Raw genomic sequence first — 12,646 nt, 5'->3', positions numbered from 1 at the left:
ACAGAGGTCTGTGCTCTTGCTGGGACCTTGCAGCACAGTTGGGTTGCACAGGTGATGTGCAATGCGCTGTCTTTCCCCCGAACTCTGCAATACATCACATTTTAGTGTGGACTTAAAGCAGCATGAAGCCAAGTTTAATACTTCCTCCTTATGCTGGTGTTGCTTTAGGAATAATTGATGGGCAGAGCGGGCCTGCGCCCCTCTTTCTTGGTCTTGCAGTAAGTGAATAGTGGCAGGGAGAGCCGGGCTCGCCCCTTTCGATGCGCCGAGCAGCGCTCCTGGCTGCATCGCGTGTGCGTGCCGGAGGGAACGCGGAGGCCCGGGCTGCAGGCAGGGGGAGTTCCCCTGGCTGTGAGCAGATCCCGTTAATCCTCTGGCCTTTCAGGGAACCGGCTTACAGCACTCGCTGCTCCGGAGCGACCTTTCCCTCCGCCCTGACCCGCTCAGGTCCCTGGGCTGCGGCGGGCAGGGAGGTCTCTGCCAGGAGAGTGCCTCGTTCCTCGGGTTTCTCCGGAGCAGGATGCCAGCGCTCCTTTGAATGGCCGAGCAGATGAGGTGGGGATGGAAAGGAGGAGGCCAAGAACTTCTTGCAAATGTGGCTTTAGGAACGTTCTGCTGCTTTCCAGAAGGGAATTCATTTTTCCTTGTTTGTTGGACAGCAGTTCTTGGCTGAGGAGAGATTTTTTTTCCTCTCCTCTCTTCCACTGCTGGAAAAGTTAGCGAGTGAGAGCATCCCTCTGTACCTGCCTGCCTGTTTTCCAGAACTGTTGTCTGAATCATTTGGGACTCTTCCTTTGCACCCCAAAACTACCTCATGAGCTGATAGATTCAGTGCCATGTGATTAGACATGCAAGGAAGTCCACTTGGAGAAGATCCTGACAGCATGAAATATAATTTGTGATCTGAAAGACAGTTTCCAGTATAATCTCATTATGCACCACAGACTCCCGGTGTTATTTTGTAGAAGGCGGACAATGATCAATTTACATTGACCTAGGGCTGGGTGAGCTTTTAGATGGTAATTGCCATATTGATTTGCATGCAAAAAGAAGACCTGCTAAAATTAAAGACCGGAAGCTAAATTAAACTAAATTTATTGTCTAGGTGCAAACTAAAAGACTTGTTAAAGTCTAGGGTAGACTTGGAAAGCTATGAAATTGAGAGAAGCATGATTCTCATCCTGATAACTCTAAAATGAGTCTACATGATGGGACAAGGGGCTGCAAAGCGCCCATTGTGAGTGGAGGCACAGAAGCCGGGGCTGTTCCGTGTAAGCCCTGACTCCCTAAACAATCAGAGAATAAAATATCTCCTCTGTCCAATGAAAATCTCGGTCTGAATGTTGGGATTGTCGTGCTAAGGAAAACAAAGCTTTATTTGGATAAGACAATTAAAGTGGAAAGCACAGAATCCACCAGCCACACTGGGAACAGCTCGTATAAAGAGCTAAGTGTGTTCAGTAGGGCACAGGGGAAAGGGGAGGCTCGGCGCTGTGCTCCGTGGCCGAGCCTGCATCAGGAGAGCCTGTCATTGTGCTTCCTCTGCCTGCTCCTGGGCCAGGAGAGCCGAGAGCGCTCCCAGCCTTGCTGCTCTCCTTTCCGCAGCTCCTGCTGCCCTTGGAGGAATCTCCCACAGCCAGGAGCTCCAGCGGCTTGGTGCTGTGGTGGGCTCCTTCCCTGTGCACCTCTAGACAGCCCACGGTGGGTTGCAGTGTGCCGGCTAATTCTTTCTCAGAGCATGGTTTGCTTTTCATTTTCAGCTGGAGTAGATCTTGGTCTTACCCCCAGTACCTCACCTGGGGGCCATGTATGCCTTTCAGTTTTTGCATATTATAAAACATTCGGGCCTGTATTCTCAGTTATAAAAGTGAGAATTCCACATTCACAGGAGTATTGGAGTAGCTGGCACTTGGCACAGCTGATAGCAGAGAGAAGTACACCTGTAGTTGCACAGAGAGCAAACTCCGTGCTTGGGGCAGCCTGGTGGGTGTCCTTGTCCCTGTGTGAACAGGTGCTGTTGGGGCTGCCTGTCCTTCACCCACCGCTGTGTTTCCTCTGTGTTCCCCTGGGGTGGGGTGGTGTTGCATCTGGGAGTCTCCTGGAGGGCTGAGAGAGCTTTGTGGGGCTGGTTTAGTCATGGTTTGAGTACGCCATTTGGGTATGGTGACAGGTAGGGATAGAGAAGTGAAATCAAAGCTGGAGGGGCGTATTCTCAGCTCTCCTTGAAATTCACAGAGAACTTGTTAATGGCACAAGAAGGGATGGGCTGAGCTCCTCTTTCTAAGTGTAAATTCCCCGCCTGAGCCAAACTTTCTCCATGTGAAAGCTCCTGGCTATGGAGAGATCCTACAAGGATCTCTGATCCTCGGGCAATCCCCTTTGCTCCCACGCCCTGGTGTGCTGGGTTGTGCTTTAAGCTTCTCCGACTTGCCCACAGCAGTAGGAGGCTGAGCTGGGTGTTGAGGAGAGCCCTTCCCACAGGCTGCAGTCCCCCAGGCTCACCTTGCTCTGGCCTGGTCGTGCTCCCCCGTGCAGTGTTTTCCTTTCCTCCTGTTTCAGTAGTCAAGCACAAAGTGGATTAGCAAAGCCCCGTGCAGAATTAAGCAGCCCGGTGTGAAGTTATGCGGAGCTCTGAGGACTGGCCTGCCTTCCCCTGCAGACCTCCTGTGCTGTGCCGTGCTTTGCCGTGCCAGGGCAGCCCAGGACCAGTGGGCACGGGTGGATGCTTCGTGGAGGCTTTGCTGGGCGAGGAGAGAAGTAGCTCTTCGCTAAAGTTAGGAGCAGCAGGGGAAGCTGGAACAGTACTTTTGCAAGCAGGAAGTGATCTCCCAGGGTAAACGTTTTAATGGAAGTGTAACCTGGCATTGCACAAAACCCCAACCCAGGGCGGCTGCTGCCAGCTGGGAGGATGCAGGGCTCGAGGAGATGCGTGGGAGGCTGTGCCCTGCAGTGCCAGGGGTGCCCACAGCAGAGCCGTGTGTGCGGAGCTGGAGGCGGCTGTGGCGCGGCCTGCCCTGAGCAGGTGGCTGAAGGTTGTCTTATTTTAGCTACAGAAGTATCTCTCTAGATCCATTACTGCGGGATCTCGTTTGCAATAAACTATATTGGCTTCCCTCTTTATACAAATTGCTGGTATGAAAGAAAACCCAGCCTATATGCATGGAGGCAGGCATGAGCTAGTGAGATCAGGTTTCCTACTGAGCTCCCAGAGGAGAAGTCAGCATTTGATTGAAGCTACACTTGGTTCTTGGTTCCCAGGGGACAGCAGCCCTGAAACACGAGAGCCCTCCCTCCTTTTTTTCCCCCCTTCTCTCTCTTCTTCCTCTAAAAGCCTTTGTGCTGAAAGAGCCTCAGTAGGCACGAATCGCCTGTCTCTCACAAGACTGTGTTGCAGCCTTTGCTGACATTGTTCTGTTAGCAGTGGTTTTTACCAGGCCAGCAGATTTCTAGCTACGTATAGGCAATGAATAGTCGATGATACTGACCTGTGAATATGTAGTGGTGTCTTTGGGTGGTGAATCTGATTCGGAAGTCGATTGGAGACTTGCCACATTAGTGTGAAGCATCATACCTGCCGGGGTACTACTGCCCTTTGGCAGGAGTTAGGCCAAGATGGAGACATGCTTCCAATAAAGTCAGCTATTTTTCCTTACTGGTGCCGTCTCCCAAGCTGCATATAGGTACATAGAAAGTGTTACTTCAGCTCCTGTGGCCTCGTAAAGAGTTTGTGTGGGACGCAAATTTCAGAGAAAGTTGCCGTGTCTCAGTTTTCCCTTAAGAGATGCGCAGTTTGGTTAATGCCAGGACTCAGAATGGCAAGGAAAGGTTTCCTCAAACAGATTTATTTTCCCCACGCTTCTGTAAAGTAAATTCCATGTCTCCTCCAACTTTGCTGCTGTTGTAAAAATAAGTAAGGGCAGGGAAGGAGCTATGAGTATTTACACTCAAATTCCAGCTGTGCCCAGCAAAAGGCCCTCTGAGAACATCCAGCGCGCTTCTTTGCTTCCAGGCCGGTTGTATCATGAACGAAGCTGGAGTCGTGCTTTAGGTTATTGGCATTTTTGTTTCATTGTGATTTTTTTTGTTTTTCCTCCTTACGGTGGAAAGGAGAAGGTGGTGGAAGCGTGTCTGTGCCGCCCGGCTGAGCGGAGGGGCCGGGGCCGCCGCGGGTTGCGGGGTCACCGCCCCGGGCCGGGGTGGCGGAGGGGCCCCTCGGCGGGAGGTTGGCTGTGACGGCAGGTCGGAGGCGGCCCGGTGCGAGGCGGCCGGGCAGGGCTCGGGGAAGCCCGGCTTTCCCGGGGAAGGGCTGCTCGGAGCGCGCCGCGCCGCGGGGGCGAGCTCGCCGTGTGCCGCGGGGCGCTGCGCAGCTGCAGGCGCGGCTTTCCCCGCTGCAGCGGGGTTCCCCCTCGCCTTTCCCAAAAGCCAGACCGAGAGCGGAGCTCAACCTGTGATTGTGCAGGCGTTCCGTCGGGCGGGAGTGCTGACTGGAAACCCCTCCGTGCTGCGGGGGAGAGCCCCGAGGCGCTTGGCACCCACCGGCATCGGGTTGGCGGAGCAGCGCCCCGCAGCTCCGGCCCGGCCCGCAGAACCCCCCGAGCACCGCGGCTCCGCCCGGCCAGCCTCCGGGAACGAGCACGTTTCTGGCCCCGGGGCGGGGGAGGTGGGTAGAAGGGTGTTCCTTGTTTCGAGTAAACCAGCTGCAGTAGTTGATGGTAAAGCAATGAAGGCAGACACAATGCTGCTGTTGTTGGTTTGATCTCTAACTGGGGATTGTTAGTCTGGATTTAACTCTGTGGCAAGGGGGGGCGGGGGTTTGGTTGGGGTGGGGGGGAAGGCGAAGGCTGTTTACAGCCAGTGCAAATAATGTGACAGCTGTTGGAGCGCGAAAAGCCCGCGCCTCGCTGGCACTCGCACACAAAAGCTCTCGCTGCGGCCGGAGCGGCCCCGGGGCCGCCCCGCCGCTCCCGGAGGCACCGCCCGGCGCTGCGGGGCCCGGCGGGGCTCCCCGGGGCCCGGCGGCATCCCGGGCGGCGGCGGCGGGGCACCCAGCCGCGCTCCCCTGCCGCCCGCCGCGACGCTTAAGCAAACGCCGCTGGCCGGGGAGAAGCGTTCCGCCCCCTCCCCCCGGCCCCTCTTTCCGCCTCCGCTTGATTTACAAGCGCAGGGAGGCAGCTGGAGGAGCGGCCGGCTCCGTGCCCGGCGCTGGGAAATCCCTCCTGGCGGCAGGTTCGCGCCGGCCCCGGTGACTTTGCGGGAGCGGCGGGCGCGGTGTCCCGGCAGCCCGGCTGCGAGCCTCGGCCGGCACGGCACGGCACGGCACGGCACGGCGCCGTGCTGTGGCTGTGGCAGCACGCTTCCCTCACAAACACGTGTTGGCAAAGAAGTTGCCGCTTGAGATGGCAGCGTACGTCCCTTGATAACCTGGATGTGCAGGGATCCCTGGAGTAGGTCTTCAGTGAAAAGCTCCTCGTGCATAAATTTCCCGAGTGGCTATTTTCTGCTCAAAGCCTCGGCATCTAAGGGCCTCGGTTTGTCTTCTGAGCGTAGGATGTAAAATGCTGTGTGTTCTTGAAGTTTGCTCCGGTACCCAGAGTGATCTCCTGGCCCTTTCAGAAGAGCCTCTGGAAAGTCGAGGAAACTTGGAGAACTGGGTTCCAGCCTATATTTGTACCTGACATAATTTCACTACCTACGAGAACCGCTGTGTTTTATATAGTAAGTGACCTCCACGTACTATTGTTTTTTTGACGAGGCGTCTCTGGGGTGGAAAGCAGGTAAGAAGGGGAGATGCGTATTTCCTCCCTCACCCCCCTTTTAGTCGTTTTGGTCGATGGGTTGTCTTTATCTATTTCTCTCCAGTCAATCTATTATGTTTTTTTTTCTCTTTTGGCCTTGACTGTCCCCTTGGTCCTTTATGGATTACACTGTGCTATTAGTGGCAAAAGTACACCAGTAGTCATTCAACAATTTTAGCATCAATTCCTATAAACTGGTGTTTTATATGACATGTGCCATTTTTCTGCAAGAATACTGCTTGCGAAACTAGTTTCGCCTTGGAGCAAAGGCGGAAAGATAAACAAGCCTGCATAGCCAAAACACTTGCATAGCCAAAACACTGGCAATTGCTGCCTCCTTCCAAATCTTTTAAAGTCACGGAGCAATATTTTAAGGATTATGCTGCTGCCTCTGAGGAGGGAATGTCGGTGGCGTTAAAAAAAAAAAAGAAGCTAATGCAAATTAGAGAAAAATAATTTTCTTTCAGCGATATGCAATGTATTAGTCACTTGTTATCATGCTTAGAGGCAGACCTCATTTGCGCGTCTGCCAACTCGTTCACATCTGCTCAGAGCTGTTCAGGGCATTTTAACCTTGGCGGTGTCGTGTCGTAGTCCCACGGATCAAGAACGAGTAATTAAAGCTCTAAGCAGCAGCAAAAAATTCATAGCCGCCCATCTGCATCGCACTTGATTCGCTGCTTTGTTTCGGTGCGGAGCGCCGGGATGGGCAGGCAGGGCCAGGCGGCCTCCACCCTGCCTCTACGCCGGGGCACCGCTGCTGCCGGCAACTTTATATCCTTTTTATTTCCTTTTTCTCCTTTTTTTTTTTTTTTTCCCTTTGTATTTTTTGTATTTTTTCACGTGGTTTGCTTTCCCTTTTTTGCCCCCGCTGTCTTCTGCACGCTGAGTGGGGCGGTGTTTGGCACTGGCTGAGCCCACCCTGGACTGGCTAAAGGTTTCCTCTGAAGGTGTGGAGAAGGTGGTGGATGTGATGTCGGGACGCGTTGCGGAGACGTTTAGTCGAGGTGCTCGTAATGCAGCTTTCGTAGCTGAGGGCTCGCCAGCGCTTTCCAGAAGTGCTCGGGAAAGCGTTTGCCATTAAGGAGAAACGTTAGCGCCATAAACCCGACATAAACTTTGGGGCGAGGCTAATTTTTATGCATTGTTCAGCAGAAGCCAGGCTGTTTATCTGCTTGTTGTTGGGAGGAGGAGGAGGGAATTAAAAAAAAGAGAAAAAAAAAAAAAAAAAAAAAAAAAAAAAAGGAACCCCCCCCACGACTTCCCGAGCACTTTTTCCTTGCATGCAGTCGCCGAAAGTCCCCGTGCCCCGGCCCTGGCGTGGCTGTGCAGACAAAGCCCTGCGGGAAGCGAGAGGCTTCCATGCTGGCCACGCTAGGTAAAACGAGAGACGGAGGCACCTAAGTTTAATATTTGCCTGTTGTGCGCGGCCATTTGCTGCATGAGGAGCGGAGCCTCCCCCGGCGGGGCTGCGGGGCTGGCGCTGGGGAACCGAGTGGGGGGCTGGGGGAGCGGAGGGAGCCGCTCCCCATCCATCAGCCCCGCGAAGCTGTTGCTCCGTAAATGAGGGAACCACAGGCCCTGTCAGCCGCAGTTATGCAAAATGAAGTCGTCCGTGATCAATATCTCCCAACGTCCCCGACGGATGCGTGCGGGGGCCGCCCCCGCCCTGCGTGCCGCGGCGGCTCCGCGCCGGGGAGCGGTGTGCCGGAGTGGCCGGAGGGAAACCAAGGGCGTGCGGCCCATTAATCACTCCACCCCCCGGGGGTGCGGCGGGGGCTGGGGGAAGGAAACGGGGGCCGTGCTCCGGTATTTCTGCAAGGATAACGTTGCGGAAGTGAGCGCAGGCCTTCGCCAACTCTCGCAGGAGCGCTGGGACTTTTGTATTCAGTCTGGGGGGGCTTCCCCCCCACCCTGCCTCCTAAGTTTCCCGAGCTCCTGGGGGCAGGGGAGTGCTCGCCGAGCCCGGCTAATAGCGAGCCCGTGGCGCTGCGCTCTCCCAGCTTCCCGCGGACGAACAATGGGGGACGAGCGGGGGGAAGGGGCTGTCTCGGTGGTATTTTTCTTCCTCCCCCCCCCCTTTTTTTTTCCCCCCTTCTATCCCCCTCCTGGAAAGCAAAAGCCATACGGAATAAAGGCAACAATGAAGGGTTCCCGGGATGCCGAGTGCGCGGCGGGTTAATGGGCTGGTGGGGCGCAGGCCTGCGCTTTTCCTTTCCTGCGCCGGGAACGCGGCCTTAAATTACCTGAAATGCACATTTCTGCCTGGCCCGCGGTGCGTGGGTGTGTGTGCTTGTGTGTGTGTGTGTGTGTGTCCCTCTCTCCCACTGCTGCCGCTGCTCCGCCTGCGCAGCCCGGGCTCGGCTGCTGCCTGTTGTCTCTGGCAGCGGCAGCGGAAACCTCGCTCCCGTGCGCGCGCTTCTCTGTGTGTGTGTCTGTGTGTCTGTATGTGTGTCTGTGTGTCTGTATGTGTGTGTGTATCTGTGTGTCTGTACGTGTGTGTATGTGTGTATATCTGTGTGTGTCTCTGTGTCTGTATGTGTGTGTGTCTGTATGCCTGTGTGTGTGTGTGTGTGTATGTATGTCTGTATGTGTGTATGTGTGTGTCTAAAATGGCGCGGCCGGCCTGGGTAGGGAGATGCCGCGGCGGGTGGGCTTCAGAAGGGAGCCCGGGCTCTCTCCGTAGGCCCCCGTCTGTGCGGGGGCCCGGGGGTTCCTGCGGCTGAGCCGGTCTGTGACTCCCTCCTCCGCCACCGCCTCCTCTAGTAGCCTTGTTTCCCGGCACGGCCGGAGCGGCGGCAGGAATCCCCCGGCCACCCCGGAGCGCACGTCCTGCCCGGGGACAGAGGCATCGCCCGCGCCGGGGGAGGGACGGGGGACCCCGGGGGCGGGCGCCGGAGCGGCGGTGCGGGGCTGCCAGCGCGGCGAATGGGCTCGGTGTTTCCCGCGAATCTCTGGGAAATCCTTCGTGCAGCGATGCCTCAAAGTTGGGTACCAGCCGCTTCACGTCTCCCCTCTGTGTGTGTGTGTGTGTGTGTGAGAGAGCCTTTGCAGCCTTTCTATCGCACCCCCATGATGTGGTTTAACCGGGGGGAGTGGGGGGACGGCGTGAGTGCCCCCGCCATACCAATGTTCCGTAACCTTCAGGTACGGGCTTCGCTGTGTGCGAAGGCAGCCTTGGCCGCCCGAGGCAGCTTTGGCCTCGAGGATCTTGTGCCTGGGTCTTCCCCCGGGGCTCCGCGACAGGCAGTGCCGTGTGGGCTCCAGGAAAAGGCAGCCAGGGTTATTTGAAGGATCGCCAGCCATTTTAACTTTCCCTCATTGGCCTCCACCCCCGCCCCCTTCCCCAGATCCTAGGCTTATCATTAATTGAAAACTTTTTTTCCTCCCCCCTTTTGGCTGCCGCCGGCAGCTGAGAGCGATGCAATGATTCTCGCAGCATATGGGAAAGGGGAACGCGCCGCTGCCGCTCCGGCGCAGCGCCCGTCTGTGCAGGGTCCGAGGCGTGACCGGCGGCGCGGGGCCGCCTGTGCCGGGGGGCCGCCCCCGGTGGAGCCCCGCCGCCCTGGGGGTGTCTCCGTGGGGCGCAGCGCGGCGGGCGGCAGTGCGCGGGGCGGGGAGGATGCCCCGCTCCGTTGTCTTGGCTCGGCAGCCCCGGGTGGCCCCGGTCGGCTCCGCCGCGCCGCGTTTACGCGGCAGAAAGTCCCGGTCGCCGCTCGACACGTGACGGTGTGGGAGCCGCGGGAGGGGGAACACGGGGGACACGGGAACGATGGGGGGGTGGCTGCGGCAAGAGCCTTAAAATAGTCGCCGACCCCCTCGTGCTGCCTGCATGCTGCCTAAACCGAGATGCACTAGTGTCGTGCATGACTCTATATGTATTTTAAATCGGTTTAGCGATCTCGCTGGCGCATTGTGCTTAGCTTTATGGTTAAATGAAATGCCACACGTCCCGGGTAAAGGTCAAACTTCTTCTCTAATCCGCGGATCCGTGCGGCGGCTACTTAGTCTGCAGCTTCCTCCTCTGGTTTACAAAACGTGTCACTAGTGGTGATGTCGTGTGGAGATTGCATAAAAAACCCCCACAGTATATTTTATTTTTTTATACATATATATAAAAAAAGCACAGCCAAGCCTATTCTTTTAACACTTGTCTAATATTAGATCGCTGACTGCTGCCAGAGCTTTATACGGCGCATTGTAAACGGTGCAGCAATACGGTGTCTCTGAAGTCTCCTTTCTAGCCGTGGCACAGGTCGTTGTTCCTATAAGTCGTAAATATGTAAGTCGGAGGTACAAGATAAACGAGGTACCTAAACACATTCATAAGCATCAGCCCGTATTTAAGCTTATAAATACCGTGCGACCGCTGCCCTTTAAATCAAGCTCCAGATGAACGGGGCTGAGGGCTAATCGAAGTAGATCGCTACGAGTCCCCGATTGCTTTTCACTTCTTTCTCAGGGATTTTCACAAATTTAGAAATGATCCTGCCAGTGGCCTGGAACCGGGCAGCAACAGAGCCGGGGGGAAGGGGGGGGCTGGGGGGTGATGTGGGGGAGGGATCAGAGGCCGGTAATTTATTGCATTGCTTTTAATATCCGAAAGGCTGGGTTGTTTGCCGAAGCTCCCGGCGCTCCGTCGGTGCCATGGGCTCTCGCAGAGGTTTTTTTTTTTAAACCCCGCGCAGCCCTCCCCGCCGGCTGCCGCTGCGCTGCCGCTGCCGGCTCCGTGGCTTGTGCAGTGGAAACTGGCAGGCTGCCAGGCGGAGCTCGGAGGTGGAAAAGAGTAAAGGCGCCAAAAGGGAACTCGTGCGCCGCTGCAATTCTCCTCCCGACCCGCTTCCTGGCTCGCTGCAGCCGCCGGCCCCGCCGGGCTTCCTCCAGGTGCCCCTCCCGACCCCCTCCGGCCCTCCACGCCCCTCGCTGAGACTTTCACCTCGCCGAGTCGCCGGCAGGCACCCCGGGGTCATGGGGGTGGAGAGGGAGGGGGAAGAGCGGGCTGCCCTGTCCCGGGTGGCGCTGCCACCGCCTCTTTCCCCCGGAGGCACGGAGAAGTGGAGTCTTCCTCTTCCTCCTTCTCCCCCTCCCCGCGGGCATCGGGTTTTTCTCGTTTCCACGCCAGCAGCGTGTTAACAAAACTTTGCTGCTGCTGGCGTCAATGGCTGCCAAAAGTCTGTTGACGTTGCGAGGGAGACCCAAACGTTTCCCTTTTTAATCAGCTGCCCGAGCAGTGCGGTGTGTGCCTGTGCCTGCCTCTGCGGCGCGGGGCCGGCGGGGCGCGGGAGGTGGGTGGGTGTTCCCGGCGCGGCTCGGCACGGCACGGCACGGCTCGGCTCGGCACGCCGGGAGGCAGGTTAGTGCTTGCAGGCGCTTTTCACAACTGGTTTCACACGGCGGCATCGCTGCCGAACCGCGTGTGCGTTGCGCGTCTCACTCTCTTCCACCCCCCCCACCCCGCGCCTCCCTCCCTCTCTTCCTCCCTCCCTCCCTCCCTCCCTCCTCCGTGCATCACCGTCTATATTTAGCCGCAAATGGCTTTATCGGCCAGACACCTCCCGGAGGAAATGCCGTGCGCGCTCCGGCTGCCGAGCCCCGCTCCGCGCCCCGCCGCGCAGCGCAGCGGGGGCGGCCGGGGGGGCGCGGCGCCCTGGGGCGCGCTGGCGGTGGCCCGGTGGGTGACAGGAGGAGGGAAGGGAGACAGAGACGTGTCCTCGGTTTCCTCCGTGCGCTGGGGCGCTCAGCCCGCCGTCGGGGTTGCATAACGGGACCGGCTGCGCCCACCCCCGCGGAAGCTGGGTGTATAAATAGGTGCGGTGCCCCCCACGCCCCTCCACTGTCCCCCCCGTCCCCGCAGCGCAGAGCGCTTGTGGCGCTGCCGGCGTGTTTGGCCGAGCCTCTGTGAGCCGGTATCCCCCAGAGGCAGCTGCTTGTGGGGAGGGAGAGGAGGGGAAGGGACAGGGTGTGCGAAGAGTTAAAAGTCTGCTGCTTGTTGCAATGAAATTATGGCTGGCAGTGGCGCCGCTGCTCGTTCAGCAGACCTCCACTTTTAAACAGTTCACAAGAAGTTCATCAGGGCGGCGATGATTATAACTGCACACACGCGCGCACCCGGGGCACACAGCGAGAGGGGGTGGCTTTGGGGAAGGGGCTGGCAGCCGTCGAGGACGCGGGCTCTGACCTGCCCGGTGGCCCTGGGACAATCCCACCAGGTCCCTGCCACCGGGCGGGTTTTGCCCTTGCTCGGGTGGTGGTGGTGGTGGGACATGGGGCCTCCAGATTCCCCTCTTTTGGCTGGGGACGCTCTCACTCCCCCCATGCAACTTCAGCGTTTCGCTATCTGCACGTGTCAGGGGATTGATGGGCTCTAGTTCAGGCACCTCGCCTTATCTTAATGATGCATTTCCACCGAGGAAGGCAGGCAGCCCCTCGGAGGGAAGCGGGGCGCAGAGTGCCGTGGAGGCCCTTCCCTGAGCCGGTGTCTGTCCCTTGGAGATGAGGCAGTGCACGGGGTGGCTACTAACCTTACGTGGAATCCTAAATCACTCTCTCCATGCTGCTGCTGCCTCTATTGAAAACATTACGAGCGGCGCATCTGGAAACCAGTAAATCTGTCCAGAAAACGTCTTTCCAGTGAAATAACTCCTTTTGAATGATAGCGCGGTAACTAACCTCCGTGGATTTTTGTTTCCTCGCGGCGATTTGTGCGGACTTCATTAGGAAAAGCTAACCGTTGTGGAGAAAGGAGGGTCAACGCGCCGTTTCATTAATATACATTTGTTCCAGACGTGGAGTTTTGCACAAAAGGCCTCTCTGAGGGGAGAAAAAAGTGTTGGGGAACAAGGCTTTCCTGC

At 57.4% G+C, this 12,646-nt stretch overlaps 1 protein-coding gene across 6 annotated transcripts in view; it reads left to right on the top strand.

Annotated features, from left to right (window-relative positions):
• BCOR (BCL6 corepressor) overlaps positions 1-12,646 on the top strand; it is a 60,140-nt gene that overhangs the window by 5,266 nt on the left and 42,228 nt on the right. Inside the window, exon 1 of one of the 6 annotated variants that reach the window (XM_077781665.1) lies at positions 11,113-11,148. The exons of the other annotated variants lie outside the window; for them this stretch is intronic. The gene's annotated coding sequence lies outside the window, so the exon portion shown is untranslated. Of the gene's footprint in view, positions 1-11,112; positions 11,149-12,646 lie in introns of those variants that run through there. 6 annotated transcript variants of the gene reach the window in all.

This window comes from Lonchura striata, chromosome 2 (assembly GCF_046129695.1).
Source record: "Lonchura striata isolate bLonStr1 chromosome 2, bLonStr1.mat, whole genome shotgun sequence".
Lineage (NCBI taxonomy): Eukaryota > Metazoa > Chordata > Aves > Passeriformes > Estrildidae > Lonchura > Lonchura striata.
Note: the sequence above shows the minus strand (reverse complement) of the source record. Positions and strands in the feature narration are given on the sequence as shown.